An 18431-nucleotide genomic window follows, 5' to 3' on the forward strand; every position below is an offset into this window, starting at 1 on the left:
GGGGTACTCCGGTGGAAAACACATTATTTTTTATTTTATTTTTTAAAATCAACTGGTGCCAGAAAGTTAAAAAGATTTGTAAACGTACTTCTATTTAAAATCTTAATCCTTCCAATACTTAACAGCTGCTGTATGTTCCAGAGGAAGTTCTTTTCTTTTGGAATTTCTTTTCAGTCTGACCACAGTGCTCTCTGCTGACACCTCTGTCCATGTCAGGAACTGTCCAGAGCAGGATAGGTTTGCTATAGGGATTTGCATCTCACCTCATTCATGTTTTAGTCCTAACCCTTCAGTCAGCTCATCTTCATGGGTGTTGGGCCCCCACCAATCTGATATCTAAACAAAATGGATATTTGATGCCGGATAGGCCAACAAAAAATGTCAACAATGGTAACAGGAATAGTAGCAAAAGACAAAATGCTAACATGATGGAGAAAACAGTGCTAACTTCAGTAATGTCTGTGATGCACAGGAGGAGTAGTACTTTTAAAACTGTTTAAGGGTGGGTCCACACTACGTTTGTAGTGTACGGGTGCCGGATCAGGTTGTGGGGGAGTGGGGAGCGAAAACCGGCTGCTCCCGTATCCCAGCCGGATCCGGCCTGAACCCCATTCATTTCAATGAGCTGATTGGAGTCAAATGCTGACTCTGTTCGTCTAATTTTTGCCCTGTATCGGGTTTTCCCACTGGACCTAAAACCATGGTGCACTGTGGTTTTAGGTCTGGTTAGAGAACCATATACGGGCAAAAATGAGCCAACCAGAGTCACTGTTTGACTCCGGTCAGCTCATTGAAATGAATGGGGTTCAGCTGGGATACAGGAGCGGCCATTTTTTTGCATCGGGGCCCAGAAGCTACAAGCTACCCCTCTGCTCCACCACATGTAATATCCACCTCAAGCATATCGGGCGCAATACAATTTGGGCACAGGGGCTGCAGTTGGGACACATTATTGGGATCAACAGTAAATAGAAGGTTAGTACAAGAATACCGTAAGGCTATGTTCACACACTTTTTTTGTGGGAAGGGTGTATTTTGAAGCATAAACAGCCATATTATGCCTTTAAAATATGTCCCTTTAAAAAAAAAAACTTAGGCCAGACCAAGACTAAGCCTGGACAAGCCAAATAATTTCATTTTTAATATTTAAATATCACTTAAATCAATAGTTTTTTCTCACATCGAAGTTAGTAGAAAAACATGTAACTGTTTAAATGCAGGTATAAGAGCGAAATGTGGAGGTTTTTGTGTATGCATTGTGCTTAGCTCTTGTTGCTGATTGAATGAGGAATGAGAAGCTCCATCTTGGTTTACAAAGCACAATAATTCTGGTTCCGTAATGCAGCCCACATTTCCTATGAACCTCTGGCTTTGGCTGGAGTTTGATTAAAGGGGTACTCCGGCGCTAAGACATCTTATCCCCTATCCAAAGGATAGGGCATAAAATGCCTGATCGTGGGGGTCCCGGCGCTGGGGACCCTCGTGATCTTGCACGCAGCACCCCATTACAATCGGTCCCTGGAGCATGTTCGCTACGGGTCTGATTACCGCCCCCTCAATGCAAGCCTATGGGAGGGGGCATGATATAAGCTTGCATTGTTTGGAATGGAGGGGGCGGAACATCACACGGGGGCCATGATGTCACAATGCTCCAGCTTCGTGATCGCAGGTAATCAGACCTAGAGTGAACATGCTCCGGGGACTGATTGTAATGGGGTGCTGCATGCAAGATCACGGGGGTCCCCAGCACCGGGACCCCCGTGATCAGGCATCTTATCCTCTATCCTTTGGATAGGGGATAAGATGTCTTAGCGCCGGAGTACCCCTTAATGACCCATGACGTACGCGAACGTCATGGTGAGTTCCGGTCCCCGCCGGGCGGGGATCGGACCAGGATGCCTGCTGAAATCATTCAGCAGGCATCCCGTGCAAATGCCCAGGGGAGTCATCAGACAACCCCCCCCCCCCTCCCCCCCATGTCATCGATCGCAGAAAATCGCAGGTGAATTCACTCCTGCGATTTGCGCAATTCCAGGCCATACGGGTCTATGGGGACCCGGTAAATCAGGGGGATCAGGGTTGTCTAAGACACTTACGATCCCCCTGAAGGGATAGGAGTGAGGTGGCAGGGGTGCCACCCCTCCTATCCCTGCTATTGGTCGTACAGACACAATGACCAATTGCAGATCGGGGGTGGGGGGGTTAACTTTAGTTTTCCCCGTTCTGCCCACCCACAGTAGGTGGGGCATAACGGGGAAACAACAGAGGAACGGGGATGAAGTCCACTTTACCCACCCATGGTGGCAGAGGCGACGATTGACTGTGGAGATCGGCGGCCGGCGATGTCGTGCGGCTGGCTCCCAGGATCCTACGGAAGCCGGCGAGTTGCTTAGCAACATCTGGAGGGCTACAGTTTGAGACCACTATACAGAATCTCCAAACTGTGACCCTCCAGATGTTGCAAAACGTCAACTCCCAGCATGCCCAGACAGCTGTCTGGGCATGCTGGGAGTTATAGTTTTGCAACATCTGGATGGTCACAGTTTGGAGATCACTGTATAGGGGTCTCAAACTGTAGCCCTCCAGATGTTGCAAAACTGCAAATACCAGCAAACAGCTGTCTCGGCATGCTGGGAGTTGTAGTTACGTACCTCCAACTGTTGCATAACTAGCCCTTTGGCGATCAGTACATGCTGGGAGTTGTAGTTTTGCAACAGCTGGAGGCACACTGATTGGAAAATACTGAGTTAGGTAACAGAACCTAACTGAACCAGTGTGCCTCCAGCTGTTGCAAAAGTACAATTCCCAGAATGCGCGGTCTGTCAGTACATGCTGGGAGTTGTAGTTTTGAAACAGCTGGAGGTTTGCCCCCCCCCCCCCCCCCCCTCCATGTAAATGTACAGGGTACATTCACACGGGCAGGTTTACAGTAAGTTTCTTGAAGTTTTTGAGCTGCGGCAAATGTTTTTGTTTGTTTTGTTTGTTTGTTTTTTTTGTTTAGTTATTTTTTAAAACTATTGCCATGAGGAGAATCTGATTTGACCTATAATCACAATTGAAATATTTTATGAAGATTTGCCTTTCCTAAATTGTGGTAAAAACTACACATTACCATATTTTGCCACGATTTAGGGAAAATCAAAGCAACAACTGAAAAAAATGAACCAATTTCAAGCGGCTTCAGTTTCCACGCAGTGCACTTTTCAGTAAAAATGACACCTTATATATATTCTGCAGGTCCACATGGTTAAGATTCCCAATTTTATGTAGTTTTTTTTTATTTTGCTACTTTAAAAAAAAGTATAACTACTTGCACCAACATTAATGTTTAAAATTGCCATTTTCTGACCTCTAAACTTTTTATTTTTCTGCAAACGGGGCTACATAAGGGCAAATGTTTTGCACCACGGTCTGTAGTTTTTATCGGTACCATTTTGGTTTTCATGGGACTTTGTGATCCTTTTTATACATTTTAAGGGTATACAAAATTACCAAAATTATGCAACTTTGGTATGTTTTTTTTGTGTACGCCATTGACTGTGCGGTTTAATTAACATATTTTTATAGCTCAGAAATGTATGCACACAGTGATACCACATATGTATGTTTATTTTTGTTTAAATTTTTTTATGTGAAAAGGGGAGAATTCAAACTTATTATGGAAGGGGTTAATTCACATTTATTAACTTTTTTATTTTACTTCTTTTACACTATTTTAGTCCCCATAGGGGACTATAACATGTAATCCTTGGATCGCATACACTGTTCAATGCTATGGCATAGCATTGATCAGTGTTATCTGTGCTTGATTTCTTCAGGCTGCTGAGGCTGCCTGGAGCATCGAGGAAAAGATTGGGCACCAAGGAGGCAGGTAAGGCTATCCTCCCGCCATCCTCTTAGCTGATCGGGACACCATGGTTTCACTGCGGTGGTCCTGATCAGCTCCGCTGAGCTGCCAGCAATGCTTTTTTATTTTAGCCGTCACGATCAACTTTGATTGCGGCATCTAAGGGGTTAATGCTGGGCATCACCGCAATGGTGATGTCCAGCATTAGACACGGGTCACAGCGGTTGTTAGCTGCCGAGACCACCCCGCTATAATGCGGGGTCAGCTCTTGAGCCCTCGTCATAGCAAGGGAGCGGACGCAGGGTGTACAGGTACGCCCTGCATCCTTAAGAGGTTAATATTTTAACCCCTCAGGACACAGCCAGGTTTTATTTTTGCAATTTCGTTCTTCTGAGAGACATAACTTTTATATTTCCATCCACAGACCCAAATGAGGCTTGTATTTTTGCGTGTTCAATTGTACTTTGTAATGACATTGCTCATTTTACCATGAAATGTATAGCAGACCCAAAAAATCATTTTGTGGGGAAATTTAGCATCTTTTAGGGGGTATAATTTTTAAGCATTACACTTTACATTAAAAGGCCATATTTTTATCTTTATTCTGTAGGTCAATATGATTAAAATGATATCCATGATTACATGCTTTACTGTTGTACTGGTTTTAAAAAAAAAAATTGTGTGTGTAAATTTGCCCTATTCTAATGCTTAGAACTTTATAATATTTCCATATATGGAGATGTATGAGGGTGTTTTTTTGCAATGTTATCTGTAGATTTTATTGGTTTCTCTTTTGCGTGTAAGTGACTTTTGATCACATTTTTTCTGAGAATAAAGTGATGTAACCAAAAAGCAGCAATTTTAGAGGTTGTTTCTTCACGTGTACGCTGTTCACTGTACAGGATCATTAACATTACATAATATTTTAATCGGCACCAAAAACCAGAAGAAGATCTGGGCCGGAGGATGGGACTGCGGTATTGGCGGCACCAGGGGAGCGGTGAAAGTCTAGTTAAAGTTGCTTATTTTTACTCTGGCAGCCTAGACATAGTGGATACATATTTTTTTTTTTTCACTGAAGTTCTCCTACAGGGTACATTTACACACTCATAACTAGCAGCCAGTTTTCCACTGTGGAAAAAACTCTGCGAGTTATGCTACCATTCATATCAATGGGTCTACAAATCTGCCACTATTGAAGACTGTCCATGTGCCCAAATATTTACAATAGATCTTAGATTTGGACCCTATGATATGTTTGTGTTATGGCCTTAGATGCTTTTCCCCTCATTGGGATCTCAGGCCGTATTCACATGGTGCGTGATCAGTAACCTAGTGCTGTGTATTCTTTATCCCAAAACAGAGGAAACCAGGAAAATCTTTGGTCACGCAATTTTGGGCCCCAATTTTTATTTTGCCCAGGGCCACACTTAGTCTAAAACCAGCCCTGATTAGGTACTGGGAGATTTGGAGAGTCAGACTTCTGATGACCAAGTTAGAGTAATGAAATATGTGGATGCAGCTGTGCTGAAATAGAACAGATGACACTGTAGGACTAATAATCACCCAAGATGAAGCCCTAAGTGAAACACTGGGTGGTGGAGGCACACGCTCTTACCTTCTCCCACTGTGCTAATGATATATTCAGTTCTTTCAGTGTATTCATTTTTTCACCTTATTTCTTTGCACTGTCACCTTATCCCTGTTGGGATAGCAACCATTATGATCTGTATATACGCTGCACTTTTGCATTGTGTCACTTTAATTATAATGTAGCTACTGAAAAATACATTATACGCTGATAAATACGTTATACTCTTTTTTTTTTTTTTTTTTTTCTTCCCCTTTGGCTGTTTACCTCATAACACCCAACAGTAAAATTTAAAAAGAAAAATTGTCAAATGGCAGGTTCTCAAGGACTACTTATATGTAACGTTGTGAATGAGAATATTAGTGAGACTATAGGAGTGAGTCAAATATAAGTGTAAATGAATATTGGTATTGAATATATAGGTATTCTATAGTGTGGGTCAATTTAATTGATTTGTAATTTTACAGCTGAGAAGACTTAAAAGAGTACTCCGCCCCTGGCATCTTATCCCCTATCCAAAGGATAGGGGATAAGATGTTAGATCGCCGCGGTCCCGCTGCTCGGGACCCCGGGCGTTGGCGCTCCAGCATCCCGCCATCATTACTGTGCAGAGCGAGTTCGCTCTGTGCGTAATGACGGGCAATACAGGGGCCGGAGCAGCGTGACGTCATGGCTCCGCCCCTCATGACATCACGGCCCGTCCCCTTAATGTAAGTTTATGGCAGGGGGCGTGACAACCACCACGCCCCCTCCCATAGACTTGTATTGATGGGGGCAGGCCGTGACATCACGAGGGGTGGAGCCTTGACGTAACGAGGCCCCTGTATTGCCCGTCATTACATGCAGAGCGATCTCGCTCTGTGCAGTAATAATAGCGGGGTGCTGCAGCAGCGATCCCCGGGGTCCCAAGCAGCGGGACCCCGGCGATCTGACATCTTATCCCCTATCCTTTGGATAGGGGATAAGATGTCTAGGGGCGGAGTACCCCTTTAATGATATGTGAAGAGGGTAAGTATATAAATGGTGTATATGTAAAAATGTAAAAGGCACATAAGCTAATGGCCAAGGTACAATACAAATTTATTGATCAATACATAAAATGAATGAAATGAAAACTGAGGGGGGATGCAGGATCTTTGCAAACCCCTCCGCTAAAATTATAAATTGCTGTAGATAAAATACTGTAGTTTAACATATAAATATTAGCAACAATCAGTGCAATATATTAGAGTTTCTGTCACTGAGGTCAGTGAGGTAGTTAAAGCTGCTCTGTTATATTTGCTGTGCGCTCGCAAGTGCTGCAGTCCTGCAAATTTGGCCCACTCATAAGATGGATTAATACTGAACAGATATGCTAGCTAGTAACTTGTTACACAGTAGCAATCTGGCAACTTGTCACACAGTAGCTGGTAAGTAGCAAACAAGTATCACATCCACAGATAGTTTGCCTGAGATTGTGACGATCTCCTCATCACGCTACAAAGTGCATAGATGGCTCGGTGGCCATCTATAATGGAAATAGATCGCCGGTACTATGTACCGCTTACCCATCCTTCTTGGTGGCACGAAGGGGGATCGGGATTAATAGGTCCTGTGGTATCCTGGAAATGTCGGTGTTCCTATGCTTCGGAATCGCAACAAAGAAGAAGAGAAATAATCGGCAACTCACCGCGGCCAGCTGAGTAAATGTTCTTTTATTTCATACTCACAAAAATCTCATATGGGAAGAGGGTAGTGGGGGGACACAGGATGGCGACCAAGCTCTGTTTCGCACGATGTTCGTGCTTCCTCCGTTCCTATGCTTCGGGTGACTGAGTCTGCCTCCCAATAGACAATAGAGAAGGGTATATAAAAAAGAAAAAAGGAGGGCAGCGCCTCGTATAATCCTGCGAGTGTATTTGGGAAAGGGTGAACGGGTGTCTTTAAGACTCTCACCTATTGCATGCAGGTAACAGGCACGTAACTCCTGGCAACGGGGTGATCTTTAAAGATGGCAGGCCAATGGAGCTTGACCTGAGCCTCAGGCAGGAGGTCCGGTAAAGTGATAAGCAGAAAAGCAAAGAAAAAAAGGCTCCAAGCAAAGGCGCTATCCTGTATAATATATGGTGGATAAAATCCCAAATAATTAAAATAAATTAAAGGAAAGGGATGACTCAATGGACTAGAAGAACTTGTACTTTATTTTAAAGAAAGTAGTCTGCATGTACATCCATAGGCAAGACGCGTTTCGGGTACAGTATTACCCTTTATCAATTGCAGATACATCTGCAATTGATAATGGGTAATACTGTACCTGAAATGCGTCTTGCCTAAGGATGTACATGCAGACTACTTTCTTTAAAATAAATTATAAGTTCTGCTAGTCCATTGAGTCATCCCTTTCCTTTAATTAATTTTATTTTAATTATTTGGCATTTTATCCACCATATATTATATGGGATAGTGCCTTAGCTTGGAGCCTTTTTTTCTTTGCTTCTGTGTTCCCAACAGACAAGTCTCCCAAAATTGGAAAGAACACTTCTCAGGGTGTTCACCAGCTGGAAGTCCTAGTGCTCTGATGGTGGTAGTGATACTTGATGACCCGGTATTTCCTCAGTTCTGGTGCTAAGGTACAGAAATAGTGCAACTAATGTTTTGTGTGGGACAGACATGTTTCGGACCCTCTAGGTCCTTCATCAGTGATAAGGTGACTTGCAATTGACTGCTCTTTATATAGGGTAAAAAAGGGGGATTTTAGCTATGTATTACCATACAATAACCAGTTCAAGAAAGTTGAATATATTATAAATAAGCACTGGCCTCTACTCAAACAAGACAAAACCCTAGCACCCTTATTAACAAAGCAAAAATTATATACACAGAGGCACCAAAGCTAGGAATTAACAGCCCCTACCACAAAACAACCCAGCCAAAATTCAACAATCAACTCACAACAAACTTGGCTATCCTTGAAAGGCTTTTTCAGGTGCGGAAGATGTAACAACTGTCAGCGGACAAAATTTCCAAAAAAGACAGAAATGACATCCTCAACTACTGACTCTCACCAACACAAAATTGATAAACTGCTTACCTGTGACAGTACTTCAGTTATTTATAAAATAACATGTTCCTGTCAAAAAAACTGAATATTGGCCATACTAAAAAGTTTAAAAACGAGAATTAGTGAACATATATATATCTATAAAAATTGGATACACTAACCACTCATCACATTTCAAGGATTGCCATAACAAAGATCCTACCTGTGTGACTTTTGCAGCTATACAAACAGTGAAGAAAGATTGTCGGGGTGGCAAACACAGAGCAAAGATGTCTTGGATCGAGAGTCGAAATATATACGAATTTATAGACATTTTTTACACATTTTATGGATAATTTGTAATATATATATATATATAGATATATATAGATATATATATAGATATATATTTGTAATTTTCTTTATATATATTTTTTGATACATCCATTATTATAATTGTTTTAATTCTATTACATAAACATACTTAATATATTTAACAAAGTTCACAGCACACTGTTTATCCCTTGTATACAACACGTTTTCAACATGGTATATTTATGCATGTTCATGCTTATATGTCTCATTGCACTGATTAACAGTTTACAGCACATTGAATATCTCTTATATACAATGCTATAGGTATTATTCCATGTGTCCTACAATATTTTCTACTAAGACTTAAATCTATTCCAGGTTTTAGGTCTGCTTTTGTCCACTCCCCATGTCCAGGGTACATCACATTTTGCAAATCACCCTTTTTTACCCTACATAAAGAGCAGTAAATTGCAAGTCAGGTTATCACTGATGAAGGACCTAGAGGATCCGAAAAGCGTCTGATTCCACACATTGGTTGCCCTATTGCTGTACCTTATCAGCACTTTGGCACCAAAACTGAGGAAATACCGGGTCATCAAGTATTGCTACCACCGTCATCAGAGCACGCGCTCCCACAAGGACTTCCAGCCGGTGAACACCCTGGGAAGCGGCTTTTTCAATTTTGGGAGACTTGTCTGTTGGGAGGCAGACTGTGACCCAAATCATAGGAATGCCGACATTTCCAGGATGATATAGGACCTAATAACCCCAATCCCCTTCGTGCCACCAAGAAGGATGGGTAAGCGGTACATAGTATCGGGTATCTATTTCCATTGGCGGTGTGAGGTGAGATTTCCGAACCCATGCAGCAGTCTATGCACTTTGCCTGAGATTGTGATTGTAACAATCTCCTCATCACGCTACAAACTATCTGTGGATGTGATACTTGTTTTCTACTTACCTGCTACTGTGTGACAAGTTACAGTACTAGCCAGCATATCTGTTCAGCATCAATCCAGCTTACTGAATGGGTAAAATTTGCAGGACTGCACCGCTTGCGAGCGCACAGCAAATATCAACGAGCAGCTTTTACTACCTCGCTGACCTCAGTGACAAACTCTACTATATTGCACTGATCGTTGCTAATATTTATATGTTAAACTACGGTAATTTATAATTTTAGCGGAGGGGTTTGTAAGGATCCTGCATTTCATGTATTGATCAATATATTTGTATTGTACCTTGGACATAAGCTTATGTGCCTCTTTTTTACATATATACCATTTAAATACTTTCTTCACATATCATTAACTCTTCTCAGCTGTAAAATTACAAATCAATCGAATTGACCCAAACTACAGACTACCTATATATTAACCCCTTAAGGACCAGGCCATTTTACACTTTAAGGATCAGAGCGTTTTTTGCAATTCTGACCACTGTCAATTTAAACATTAATAACTCTGGAATGCTTTTAGTTATCATTCTGATTCCAAGATTGTTTTTTCGTGACATATTCTACTTTAACGTAGTGGTAAAATTTTATGGTAACTTGCATCCTTTCTTGGTGAAAAATCCCCAAATTTGATGAAGAAAATGAAAATTTAGCATTTTTCTAACATTGAAGCTCTCTGCTTGTAAGGAAAATGGATATTCAAAATAAAAAAAATTTTGGTTCATATATACAATATGTCTACTTTATGTTTGCATCATAAAATTTATGAGTTTTTACTTTTGGAAGACATCAGAGGGCTTCAAAGTTCAGCAGCAATTTTGAAATTTTTCACAAAATTTTCAAACTCGCTATTTTTCATGGACTAGTTCAGGTTTGAAGTGGATTTGAAGGGTCTTCATATTAGAAATACCCCATAAATGACCCCATTATAAAAACTACACCCCCAAAGTATTCAAAATGACATTTAGTGTTTTAACCCTTTAGGTGTTTCACAGGAATAGCAGCAAAGTGAAGGAGAAAATTCACAATCTTCATTTTTTACACTCGTATGTTCTTGTAGACCCAATTTTTGAATTTTTGCAAGGGTGTAAAAAGGAGAAAATTTTTACTTGTATTTGAAACCTAATTTCTCTCGAGTAAGGACATACCTCATATGTCTATGTTAATTGTTCGGCGGGCGCAGTAGAGGGCTCAGAAGGGAAGGAGCGACAAATGGTTTTTGGGGGGCATGTCACCTTTAGGAAGCCCCTATGGTGCCAGGACAGCAAAAAAAAAACACATGGCATACCATTTTGGAAACTAGACCCCTCGGGGAACGTAACAAGGGGTAAAGTGAACCTTAATACCCCACAGGTGATTCACGACTTTTGCATATGAAAAAAAAATAAAAACATTTTTACCTAAAATGCTTGGTTTCCCAAAATTTTTACATTTTTAAAAAGGATAATAGCAGAAAATACCCCCCAAAATTTGAAGCCCAATTTCTCCCGATTCAGAAAACACCCCATATGGGGATGAAAAGTGCTCTGTTGGCGCATTTGGCTTTTTGAAAGCAAATTTTGCTCTGGGGGCATGCCGCATTTAGGAAGCCCCTATGGTGCCAGAACAGCAAAAAAAAGCCACATGGCATACCATTTTGGAAACTAGACCCCTCGGGGAACGTAACAAGGGGTAATGTGAACCTTAATACCCCACAGGTGATTCACGACTTTTGCATATGTAAAAAAAAAAAAATTTTTTTACCTAAAATGCTTGGTTTCCCAAAAATTTTTCATTTTTAAAAAGGGTAATAGCAGAAAGTACCCCCAAAAATTTGTAACACAATTTCTCCCGAGTACGGCGATACCCCATATGTGGCCCTAAACTGTTGCCTTGAAAGACGACAGGGCTCCAAGGTGAAAGCGCCATGCGCAATTGAGGCCTAAATTAGGGACTTGCATAGGGGTGGACATAAGGGTATTCTACGCCAGTGATTCCCAAACAGGGTGCCTCCAGCTGTTGCAAAACTCCCAGCATGCCTGGACAGTCAACGGCTATCTGGCAATACTGGGAGTAGTTGTTTTGCAACAGTTGGAGGCTCCGTTTTGGAAACAGTGGCGTACCAGACGTTTTTCATTTTTATTGGGGAGGGGAGGGGAGGGGGGCTGTGTAGGGGTATGTGTATATGTAGTGTTTTTTACTTTTTATTTTATTTTTTGGTAGTGTAGTGTAGTGTTTTCAGGGTGCAGTCACACGGGCGGGGGTTCACAGTAGTTTCTCGCTGGCAGTTTGAGCTGCGGCAGAAAATTTGCTGCAGCTTAAACTTGCAGCCGGATACTGTAATCCTCCGCCCATGTGAGTGTACCCTGTATGTTCACATTGGGGGGGGGGGAGAAACATCCAGCTGTTGCAAAACTACAACTCCCAGCATGTACGGTCTATCAGTGCATGCTGGGAGTTGTAGTTTTGCAACAGCTGGAGGCACACTGGTTGTGAAACACAGAGTTTGGTAACAAACTCAGTGTTTTGCAACCAGTGTGCCTTCAGCTGTTGCAAAAGCTACAACCCCCAGCATGTACGGACAGCGGAAGGGCATGCTGGGTCTTGTAGTTATGCAACAGCTGGAGGCATACTACTTTGGCTGGGGATGCTGGGGATTGTAGTTATGCAACAGCTGGAGACACACTGGTTTGCTACTTAACTCAGTGTGCCCTCAGCTGTTGCAAAACTACAACTCTCAGCAGTCACCGACAGCCAACGGGCATGCTGGGAGTTGTAGTTATGCAACCACCAGATGCACCACTACAACTCCCAGCATGCACTTTAGCTGATTGTGCAAGCTGGGAGTTGTAGTTATACAACAGCTGAAGGTACACTTTTCCATAGAAAAAATGTGCCTCCAGCTGTTGCAAAACCATAAGTCCCAGCATGCCCATAAGGGAATGCTGGGAGTTGTGGTGGTCTGCCTCCTCCTGTTGCATAACTACAGCTCACAGCATGCCCTTTTTGCATGCTCGGAGCTGTTTCTAAGCAACAGCAGGAGGCTGTCGCTCACCTCCTGCTGCTGCTGATCCACGCCACGCAGGTCAGTCCCGCCGCCGTCGCTCCTGGGGCCCAGATCCCAACATTAACGCCAGGGATCGGGGTCCCCAGCACCCAGGGTCTCTGACGGCCCCGATCAGCCAGTAATTCCGGGTCACTGGAGACCCGATTGACCCGGAATCGCAGCTGATCGCTGGACTGAATTGTCCAGCGATCTGCGGCCATCGCCGACATGGGGGGGGCATAATGACCCCCCTGGGCGATATGCCACGATATCAGCAGGCATCGGGCACCGGCTCCCCTCCAGCTAGCGGCGGGGGGCCGGGAATGGACAGGACGTACTCCTACGTCCTCGGTCCTTAAGGACTCAAAAACGAGGGCGTAGGAGTACGTCCATTGTCCTTAAGGGGTTAAATACCAATATTCCTTTACACTAATATTTGACTTACGCCTATAGTCTCACTAACATTGTCATTCATGACGTTACATATAAGTAGTTCTTGAGAACCTTCCATTTGCCAATTTTTCTTTTTAGACTGCTATAGTTAGTCTCCTATGGGGAGATAAGTGTAAAAGATTTTTTTTAAGTTGGAAAATGTGAAAAATCCCCTCCCCCAATAAAAATGTAAATCTTCCCTTTTTCCCATTTTACCCCCAAAAAGCGTTAAAAAAAATAAATAAAAAAGTAACCATATTTGGTATCACCACATGATCACCAGTCCAAAATTGCTGCTGTTGTCACATTTTATTCCCCCAAAAATTGTGGTTTGAAGGTTTCATATATGCAAATGTGGTATCGATAAAAGGTACAGATCACAGCTCAAAAAATGAGCCCTCATACAGCCGCATAAATGGAAAAATTAGAAAGTCACAGGTCGTCAAAATATAGGGGCTTTAATCCCTTAAGGACCAAGGATGTACCGTTATGTCTCCCCCCAATTTCGACGATCGCCGCAAATCACTGGTCAATTTAGACCGGCAATTTGCAGCCTTTCTGGGTCATACGGAAAATAAGGGGGATCGTGGCTGTCCAAGACACCCATGATCTCCCTGAAGGGATAGGAGTGAGGTGGCAGGGGTGCCACCCCCTCCTATCCCTGCTATTGGTGGTCTGGACGCGACCACCAATAGCAGATCGGGGGCGGGGGGGCTTTACTTTCGTTTTCCCCGTCCTGCCCATCCACAATAGGCGGGGCAGAACGGGGAAAACGAAGAGGACCAGGCGCCGACGTCCACTTACCCGTCCGGAGGCTTAGAGCGACGGAGATCGGCGGGCGGCGAGTGAGATCTGCGGCCGGCGGGTGGCAAAAGAGGACGGCTCCCTGGATGCGACGGAAGCCGGTGAGTTGCCTAGCAACATCTAGAGGGCTACAGTCTGAGACCACTATAGTGGTCTCTAGACTGTAGCCCTCCAGATGTTGCAAAACTACAACTCACAGCATGCCCATACAGCTGTTTGCAGTGTGGGCATGCTGGGATTTGTAGTTTTGCAACAGCTGGAGGTCTACAGTTTAGAGACCACTGCACAGTGATCTCTATACTGCCCTCTAGATCTTGCAAAACTACAACTCCTAGCATGCCTACACAGCTGTTTGCTGTCTGGGTATGCTGGGAGTTGTAGTTTTGCAACATCTGGAGGTCCACAGTTTGGAGATCACTGTTCAGTGGTCTCTAAATTGTGGCACTCCAGATGTTGCAAAACTGCAAATCGCAGCATGCCCAAACAGCAAACAGCTGTCTTGACATGCTGGGAGTTGTAGTTGCGTACCTCCGGCTGTTGCATAACTACATCTCCCAGCATGCCCTTCCGTGATCAGTACATGCTGGGAATTGTAGTTTTGCAAAAGCTGGAGGCACACTGGTTGGAAAATACTGAGTTAGGTAACAGAACCTAACTGAAGGTTTTCCAACCAGTGTGCCTCCAGCTGTTGCAAAACTACAACTCCCAGCATGCACGGTCTCTCAGTACGTGCTGGGAGTTGTAGTTTTGAACAGCTAGAGGTTTGCCCCCCTCCCCCATGTGAACGTACAGGGTACATTCACATAGGCGGGTTTACAGTAAGTTTCTTGGTTCAAGTATGATCTGCGGCAAATTTTTCACCGCAGCGCAAATTCCTTAGCGGGAAACTCACCGTAACCCGCCAGTGTGAATGTACCCCAAAAACACTCCACTCCACTAACACCTAATAAAGAGTAATACTCTACATAAACACCCCATTACACTGTCGTCCCCCCCCCCCAATAAAAATGAAAAACGTATTGTACGGCAGTGTTTCCAAAACGGAGCTTCCAGCTGTTGCAAAACAACAACTCACAGCATTTCTGGACAGCCACTGACTGTCCAGGCATGCTGGGAGTTTAGCAACAGCTGGAGGAAACCTGTTTGGGAATCACTGGCGTAGAATACCCCTATGTCCACCCCTATGCAATCCCTAATTTAGTCCTCAAATGTGCATGGTGCTCTCTCACTTCGGAGCCCTGTCGTATTTCAAGGAAACAGTTTAGGGCCACATATGGGGTATTTCCGTACTCGGGAGAAATGACACTACAAATTTTGGGGTTTTTCTCCTTTTACCCCTTATGAAAAGGAAAAGTTGGGGTCTACATCAGCCTGTTAGTGTAAAAAAAATTTTTTTTACACTAACATGCTGGTGTTGCCCTTTTTATTTTCACAAGAGGTAAAAGGAAAAAAGACCCCCAAAATTTGTAACGCAATTTCTCCTGAGTACGGAAATACCCCAACAAGGCTCAGGAGTGAGAGCGTACTATGTACATTTGAGGCCTAAATTGGTGAAGGGGTGTAGTTTCCAAAATGGGGTCACATGTGGGGGGGTCCACTGTTCTGGCACCACAGAGGGCTTTGTAAATGCACATGGCCCCCGACTTCCATTCCAAACAAATTATCTCTCTAAAAGCTCAATGGCGCTCCTTCTCTTCTGAGCATTGTAGTGCACTTGACGTCCAAACATGGGGTATTTCCATACTCTGAAGAAATGGGGTTACAAATTTTGGGGGGGGCATTTTCTCCTATTACCCCTTGTAAAAAACAAAAATTTGGGGAAAAAACTGCATTTTAGTAAAAAAAAAAATGTTTTTTCATTTACACAACCGACTTTAACCCCTTAAGGACCGGGGTTTTTTCCGTTTTTGCATTTTTTCGATTTTTGCTTCTTGCCTTTAAAAAAATCATAACTCTTTCAATTTCGCACCTAAAAATCCATATGATGGCTTATTTTTTGCGCCACCAATTCTACTTTGTAATGACGTCAGTCATTGGGCCCAAAAATCTACGGTGAAACGGAAAAAAAAATCATTGTGCAACAAAATTGAAGAAAAAACGCCGTTTTGTAACACTTTGGGGCTTCCGTCTCTACGTAGTACATTTTTCGGTAAAAATTACACCTGATGTTTTTTCTGTAGGTCCATAGGGTTAAAATGATACCCTACTTGTATAGGTTTGATTTTGTCATACTTCTGGAAAAAATCATAACTTCATGCAGGAAAATTAATACGTTTAAAATTGTCATTTCTGACCCCTATAACTTTTTTATTTTTCTGTGTATGGGGCGGTATGAGGGCTAATTTTTTGCGCTGTGATCTGAAGTTTTTACCGATACTATTTTTGCATTGATTGCTTATTGATTGCTTTTTATAAATTTTTTCATGATATAAAAAGTGACCAAAAATGCACTATTTTGGACTTTGGAATTTTTTTGCGCGCACGCCATTGACCGTGCGGTTTAATTAACAATATATTTTTATAACTCGGACACTTCCGCACGCAGCGATACCATATATGCTTATTTTTATTTACACTGTTTTTTTTTTTTTAGGGGAAAAGGGGGGTGATTCAAACTTTCAATAGGGAAGGGGTTAAATGATATTTTTTTTTTTGCACACACTGATCTTTTACATTGATCACTGGTTTCTCATAAGAAACCAGTGATTGATGATTCTGCCGCTTGACTGCTCATGCCTGGATCTCAGGCACTGAGCAGTCATTCGGCGATCGGACAGCGAGGAGGCAGGTAGGGACCCTCCTGCTGTCCTGTAAGCTGTTCGGGATGCCGCGATTTTGCCGCGGCTATCCCGAAAAGCCAACTGAGCTAACCGGCATGGTTTCAGTTTCACTTTAGACGCGGCATTCAACTTTGAACGCCGCGTCTAAAGGGTTAATAGCGCGCGGCACAGCGATCAATGCCACGCGCTATTAGCCACGGGTCCTGGCCATTGTTAGAGGCCGGGCCCGACCCGCTATGCCGTGGCCCCGCGTTATAGATCGGGAGCGGACACATGACGTTCCAGTACGTCATGTGTCCTTAAGGAGTTAACAAAAAGTTGTCAAACACCTGTGGGGTGTTAAGGCTCACCGTACCCCTTGTTACGTTCCTTGAGGGGTGTAGTTTCCATAATAGTGTGTGATGTGGGGGGGGGGGTTTGCTGTCCTGGCACCATAGGGGCTTCCTAAATGGGACATGCCCCCCAAAAACCATTTCAGAAAAACTCCCTCTTCAAAATCCCATTGTTGCTCCTTCCCTTCTGAGCCCTCTACTGCGCCCGCCGAACACTTGACATACACATATGAGGTATTTTCTTACTCGAGAGAAATTGGGTTACAAATTGAGAGGATTCAAAAACTGTGTCTACAAAAACATGCAAGTGTAAAAAATGAAGATTTTGAATTTTCTCCTTCACTTTGCTGCTACTCCTGTGAAACACCTAAAGGGTTAACACTTACTGAATGTCATTTTGAATACTTTGAGGGGTGCAGTTTTTATAATGTGGTCATTTATGGGGTATTTCTAACCAGAAGACCCTTCAAATCCACTTCAAACCTGAACTGGTCCCTGAAAAATTCTGATTTTGAAAATTTTGCGAAAAATTGGAAAATTGCTGCTGAACTTTGAAGCCCTCTGATGTCTTTCAAAAGTAAAAACATGTCAACTTTATGATGCAAACATAAAGTAGACATATTGTATTTGTGAATCAATATATAATTTATTTGGAATGTCTATTTTCCTTACAAGCAGAGAGCTTCAAAGTTAGAAAAATGCGAAATTTTCAAATTTTCATAAAATTTTTGCATTTTTCGCCAAGAAATAATGCAAGTATCGACCAAAATTTACCACTAACATAAAGTAGAATATGTAAGGAAAAAATAAATCTCGGAATCAAATTTATAAGTAAAAGCAGCCTAGAGTTATTAATGCTTTAAATGACAGTGGTCAGATTTGCAAAAAATACTCCCGTCCTTAGGGTGATAATGGGCTCCGTCCCCAAGGGGTTAAGGTGAAAAAGGCTCAGTCCTTAAGGGGTTAATCGTATGACAGAAGAAACAAAACATGTCATTTTTACCGTAGTGTACAGCGTTAAAATTTGCGGGTTTTTTTATTTCCCCGCACAAATAATAATTTTTTGGTTGTGCCATACATTTTATGGTAAAATGAGTGTCATTACAAAGGACAACTGGTAACACAAAAAACAAGCCTTCATATGGGTCTGCAGATGAAAATATAAGAGTTATGATTTTTAGAAGGTGAGGAGGAAAAGACGAAAATGCTAAAATAAAATTGGTTGTGTCCTTAAGGAGTTAATATAAGACATAATACATAACACGTGCACTGATATTAATACATGGGCTCACAGAAGACCATCGCAGACCATTACACTATTCTTGCCAACA

General features: G+C 42.6%; 1 protein-coding gene across 1 annotated transcript in view; it reads left to right on the top strand.

Annotated features, from left to right (window-relative positions):
* LOC130282866 (uncharacterized) overlaps positions 1–18431 on the top strand; it is a 44870-nt gene that overhangs the window by 11711 nt on the left and 14728 nt on the right. The gene's annotated exons all lie outside the window — the stretch shown is intronic.

Source organism: Hyla sarda, chromosome 7, assembly GCF_029499605.1.
Source record: "Hyla sarda isolate aHylSar1 chromosome 7, aHylSar1.hap1, whole genome shotgun sequence".
NCBI classification, from domain to species: Eukaryota; Metazoa; Chordata; class Amphibia; order Anura; family Hylidae; genus Hyla; species Hyla sarda.